Here is a 6,000-nt window from a genome sequence, read left to right as displayed (position 1 = left end):
CGCCCGGCGAGTTCTGCCGCCCGCAGCGCTCCCAGCCCCCGGGGCTCCAAACCGGGAGAGTTGGGAGGGAGAAACCAGGAAGGAAAAGTGCTGCCGGGAGAGTCACATCCTCGCCGCCGCCCGGCTCCCAGCCTCCTTGCTGCGCAGCCAGGGAAACTGAGGCACGGAGCCGGGGAGCAATGCGCAGTCTCCCAGCCACGGGCAAACTCTCCCAGCGTCCGGACCAGGCTGGCGGCAGCCCTCAGCGCCAGCCAGAAATAAATGGATTAGGCCCCAATCTCATCGCTGCTGTTAGTGGCCTCGGCGCTGCCCGTGTCTCGGACGGGGACGCGGAGCAGGGCCCCGCCGGGGTGCTCGGGGCGGCCGGTGCCCGGTGCGGGGCAGCGGGCGGCCGCGGCGCTTCCCGCGGGACGGCAGAGCCGCGGGCCCGGCTGCCTGCTGCTCCCGGAGACGCAGCATCCAGGCTTTAATGAGCTGGAACAGTTAATTAGCCTGTGTCAATTTATGTTAATTAGCCAGAGGAGTTGCAAGACTGATTCCTCTGCCACCTGGCTGGCACCAGGAAACCAGGGGCACGGGGGAGCTGTGCACGTGCGCACGCGCGTGTGTGTGCGCGCACCTGTGGGCACGCATGTGTGCATGCACACGTGTGCATGCGCGGTGCATGTGCGTGCGCACACACACAAGCATATGTGTGTGTGTACGTGCCCCCCTCCCCAAGCCCCTTCCGAAATAGAAGCGAGGCGGGTTTAACCAGCGGGTTTTAAGGGCCTTGCCCGCGCGCCGGCGCTCGCAGGGCGCAGCGCCCCGGCAGCGCCTGCTCCCGCGCGCGGCCTCGGCCCGGGCTGCAGCAGGACGGGGCGAGCGAGGCAACGTTTCCTGCGGATGATTCACGCTCTTCCTTGCGCTCGCTGCTGTACGAGCGAGAGCTGAAACCGCACAGGAAACCACAGGGATTTCCAAAAGGGCTTGGAAGCCTCCCCCCCCCCGCCCCCCACCCCCGCCGGAACCGATTCCGATTTCCTCCCGTCTTGACCCCCTCCGGCCCCCGCCGGTGCTGCAGGATCCGGCCTGGCCCCCGCAGCCCGAAGCAGCCGTCCCGCCCTCCGGGGCGCGGAGCCCTTCCGCGCGGCTCCCCTGCTCGCAGGCGGCGCGTCCGCGCGGTCCCCAAGGAGCTCGAGCGCAGCCCCGGCGCGCGCGGGGCTCCCCTGGGGAGGGAGCGGGCGCCGGGAGGGCGCCCGGCGAGCGCCCACGTGCACGCGCGTGTGCACGCGTGCAAGCCCCTGTAGGCAGCAGCCTGCATTTTATGCATTTTTTAAGAAGAACAAGGTTAGTGGGTCACTCCAGCGCCGGAGGCTTTTCTCCAGCTGAGCTGCTCCGCTGCCAAGCCCGTCAGGGCCGACAGCTCGCTCCGCGGCGCCGGCGCGCAAGGGCACGGCGGGCAGAGCCCGGCGCGGGGCCCGGCGAGCCGCGGCGCCTCTCCCGCGCCGCGGCCCTTCCCGCCCCGCAGCGAGCGACGGTGCAACCCCAGCGCCAACCCTCGCGTTAGCTGGCCTCTCCCGGCGCCCGCTCCGCCGCGGGAGGAGCACCCTGCTTGCACACGCGTGTGCAAAGCAGCACGTGCATGCTTGTGCCCCCCCTCTCCCCCCAGCGCTGGGCATGCTAATGCGGGCAGCAGGAGGCACATGCTCAGCACCGGGATGGGCACTGGCATCGCCGCTGGGACCCGTGGGCGCTGGAAGCGCAGGGCCGCTCGTGGCCCCCGCCGGCTCGCGGCCCCGCGCTCCCCGCCTCCGCCGCGGCGCCGGCCCTCCGCCCCCGCGCGCCCACCCCTTCTCTCGTGCCCCCCTCCCGCTCGGATCCTGCAGCCGGAGCAGCTGTTTCCATAGCTACGGACATGCAAGTCTTGGCGAAGATGCATCTGTCATTGAAGTGTGCCGAGCCGTGGGGGCGGGGAGGGCCCCGGCGGCGGCGGCTGCACCGAGCGGCCGGGGGGGGGAGGCGGGGGACGCGGTGCGGGAGGCGGCGAGGGGCGACGTCCCACCCCCCCCCCGCCCCGGCACCAGCCCAGACCCTCGTTCCCAGGGTCCGTTTCCATGGCGACCCACCAAACGGCTGCTTGGGGATGCGGCTCGTTTGCAAAGGGGGCGCAGCACGCGTGGGGCAAGGGGGGGGTCTGCGGCCGGCACCTGCCAGACCCTCGTCCCCGGCCTCCGGGAAAGCGGCAGCGTGGTTTTAAGCCGTTAAGGTTGCAGGCGTCCCCCCTGATGCAGGGAAAGCTGGGGCCAGGCGATGCGCCGGGAGCCCCTCACCCGGCTCTCGGGGCTCCGCTCACTGCCCCGGCTCCCGGCCAGCGTAGAGACCCCCGCGCCCCGGCCCTGCTCCCGCTCCACGGTTGTGCATGGAGCGGAGGCGCGGGAACCCAGGGACGCTTTCGGTTTTGTTCTGAGAAAGGGGAATTTCGCTCCTGGCAATTGAGCAATCCCGGCCGCGGCGGAGGGAAGGAGGGGATTTCAGCTGGAAAATCGCGGGCGCTCCCAGGGCTGCCCGCCAGCCCGCGTGTTTCCCCCCCACCCCAGCACCGCGTTCGGCCGCCCCTGCCCAAATCACCCGCGTGGCGAGAGCGTGGGGCGGCCGGCGCCCTGTGGAGCCTGACGGCGCCGGTGCCCGCGGCTGGGCCACTCGCGCCGCCCCGTGCTGGGCCGTGCCAGGCCGTGCCGAGGAGATTTCTCTGGAAATGCTCAGAGGCGGCAGCAGCAGCGGGCAGGCGGACGGCGCTGATGCTCACAGGCTCCCAGCGAGGCTGCAAAGCGGGCCGTGGGGCTGCATCCCTCGGGGATGCTTCTCCAGGCTGTCTGGGTACCAAACGTAACGGCCCCGCGGGAGAGGGGGCACGCGTTACCCCGGGGCTCCCATACCGGCCCCGTCCCGGCCACCCCGGCGCACGGCGAGCTCGGGCCAGGCACCCGGCGCACCCCGACCCGCCGCCCGGCCCCGTCCCGCGCGCGCCGCAGCGACCGGCCGCTTGCAGACCCGGCGCGGCCCCGTGGGGCTGGAGCATCCCGCGGGCAGGGGAAACCCAAGCGGCGCGCGCGGGAGGGACGAGCCCGTCCTCCGGGGCACCGCGCCGCCGCCCGCCTCCTCCCGGGCGCTGCCCTTCCCTCCGGTGGCGGCGGCGGCCCGGCCGGGTCCGCGCGTCCGGCACCGCGGCGGCTCCGCTGGGACCGTCCGCAGCCCTCCCCCCCCCCCCCGCTCCCCGCGGCCCGGCCTCGCGCGCCGGCCGCTCTCGGCCCGGCCCGTCAGATGTTGCTCAAAGGGAACAATGCGCCGCATTGTCTCGCCCGGCTCCCAGGCACCGCCGCAGCCCGGCAGCGCAACAAAAAGGCACATTGACTCGCGCGGAGAAAGAGGCCCATGCACGGCCCCGCCACCGCGCCTCCGACGGGAGGGCCCGCGGCGCCCCGGCAGCCCAGCGCCGCGATCCCGGCCCCGGCCCCGGCCCGCCAGGCTCCGCGGGGAGCAGGTTGCCGCGGCGGGCTGCGGTCGAGCCCCACGGCTGCCCAGGCACTGACACCGCGCGCCCCCCCCCGCACGGGCACCGGTTCTGCCCGGGCAGAAACGGGAGGGCGGCTCACACGCCGTGTGCACGCTGGACCCCACGCTGACGTGGTGCACAGGACGGATGCACACCACCCGCGCACACACGGCTTGGACCCACGCCCGCTGTGCGTGCACAGGTTGGATGCACACCACCCACGCACACACGGCTTGGACCCACGCCCGCTGTGCGTGCACAGGTTGGATGCACACCACCCACGCACACACGGCTTGGACCCACGCCAGCTGTGCGTGCACAGGTTGGATGCACACCGCCCATGCACACACAGCTTGGACCCACGCCCGCTGTGCGTGCACAGGTTGGATGCACACCGCCCATGCACACACAGCTTGGACCCACGCCCGCTGTGCGTGCACAGGTTGGATGCACACCGCCCATGCACACACAGCTTGGACCCACGCCCGCTGTGCGTGCACACCCCTAATCCCAAGGTCCTTGAACAGGAGCAACCGAGGTGCCACGAGCCGGCTCTGCCCCGGCAGGACTGCACTGCAACCCCGGCGCCTTCCCTGCGGCACGGCTGGAGCCAGCGAGCGCCGTGCGATGGGGAGCTGCCCAAACCCCCTGTGGCCCGGCGGCGGGCAGCGTGCGGACACGCTCCCGCTGCCCCTCCGCCAGCGGCTCCGGAGGAAACGGAACGGGAAAAGCTCCATTTGGACCGAGAGTCGCTTTTGTTTTCATTATGCACTTCCCTTTCAAGGAGGAAGGAGGCTTTGCAACATGCTCCCCGCTCAGCCCCCGGCCGCGGGGACCCTGCCAGCGGCGGCGGGGAGGCAGCCCCGGCCGCGGCAGCCCCGCCACCCCCCCGGCCTCCGCTGCCAGTTGGCTGCCGCAGCCCCTTTCCTGCCCAGCTCACCGCTGGCAGCTGGCCTGCCGCCGTAACGCGGCCGAACCGGCAGCGCACGGCTCGGCCGGGCTCGGGCAGCTCTTTATCAGCGCCGAGCCGCAGCCTGCGGCGGGCGCAAGGGCGATGATAAGGTGCGCGGGGCGAGCGTCCCGCGCGGGCGGCAGCGCTGCAGCGAGTTCCCGCTGTGCCGGGGGGGGGGATCGGGAGAGCCCGGCTCCTGGGAAAGGCGGCGTGGAGCAGCCCCGCTCGGCCCTGCGTCCCGCGGCCGCGGCGGCGGGGGCGGCGGGACGGGCGGGCGGGCGCGAGAACTGCCTCGGCGAGCTGAAAAGCCGGCACGGAAATAGAAAACGTGGTTACACAAGGCTCCGGTTGCCATGGGATCTGCACAACCAAAACCGCCGGGGCCGCTGGCGAAGGCAAGAACGGGCCCTTTTATGCGTTTCTATGGGGAGCCGGCGCCGCGCCGCAGCCGCCCCGGGCGGGAGCCTTTCCCAGGGCAGCAGCGCTCGGGGGCTCCCGTGAGCGAGAGCTCCGAGGCCGCCGCCGCCGGCTGGCGCAGCGAGCCGGAAAGAGCCCGCGGCCGCCGCCGCGCCGGCCCCGCTCGTCCCCCTGCCCTGCCTGGCCCCGCGCTCTCCCTGCTGCACGTCTCTCCCCGGGGGGAGCTAATTAGCTAATTCCTCCACTGTTTTTAAATCGATATGGAAATCCCTCTGCTTTTTTTTTCCCAGCGTCGCGGGTTGCCCTGGCTGGGCCTCCGCTAACTCGGTCGAGCGCCCAGAGCAGCCGATCGGACACCCATGAACGGCTCTGGATGCACAAAAAAATAATTGCATTAATTCTTTGCTGGGGCCGGGTGACCGGCAGCGGGGTCAGGGCGCCGGGCCGTGAACTGCTCCGGCCCCCCCAACCCAGCCGCCTCGCGCAGGGGCTGCGTTTGCTGCCACATCTTGCAGACGACGAGTGCTTAACACCCAATAAATTAATAATCAGCAGCAGTTTAAGTAGGTCTGCAAAGTGGAAAATAACATCAGCAAAGATCTTTCATCCCTGAGGCCTTCCAGGCAGCGGCGGCAGCAGCAGTGCACAGAAAGGCAGACAGATTTGTCTGCCTGTCCATCTGCTAGCAACGCAGATGGACCCGTAATCTGTCCTTCTGCCTGCACCCTGCAAATCCCCGGTGCTTCCCGGCCAGCCGCAGCGCCGGAGCCGCAGCCGGCCGCCCCGCGCCCGCGGAGCCGGCCCCGGCTCGGCCCGTCCTCGGCAAGCAGCAGCCGGAGGCGCAAACCAGCCAGTTTGCCGCTAAAAGCCGGGAAGGGAAGGCGCCGCGGGGGGGGGGGGAGCCGGCCGCGGAGCCCGCGAGGAGCAGCTGCCAGCGCGAAGGCGGCGCGGGCCCAGCCGAGCACTCGCGGCGCTGCCGATGCCGGCGCGCGCCGGATGGACGCCTGCCGGGGAAGCGGCCCCTCGGGAGAGGAGACGCGCTCGGAAATCCACGGGGGACCGGGGGCTGTTTGTAAACCCACCCCTTAGGGCGCTT

The sequence above is a fragment of the Rhea pennata genome, chromosome 23 (assembly GCF_028389875.1).
Source record: "Rhea pennata isolate bPtePen1 chromosome 23, bPtePen1.pri, whole genome shotgun sequence".
In the NCBI taxonomy this organism is placed as follows: Eukaryota; Metazoa; Chordata; class Aves; order Rheiformes; family Rheidae; genus Rhea; species Rhea pennata.
This window is presented reverse-complemented; position numbering follows the sequence as displayed.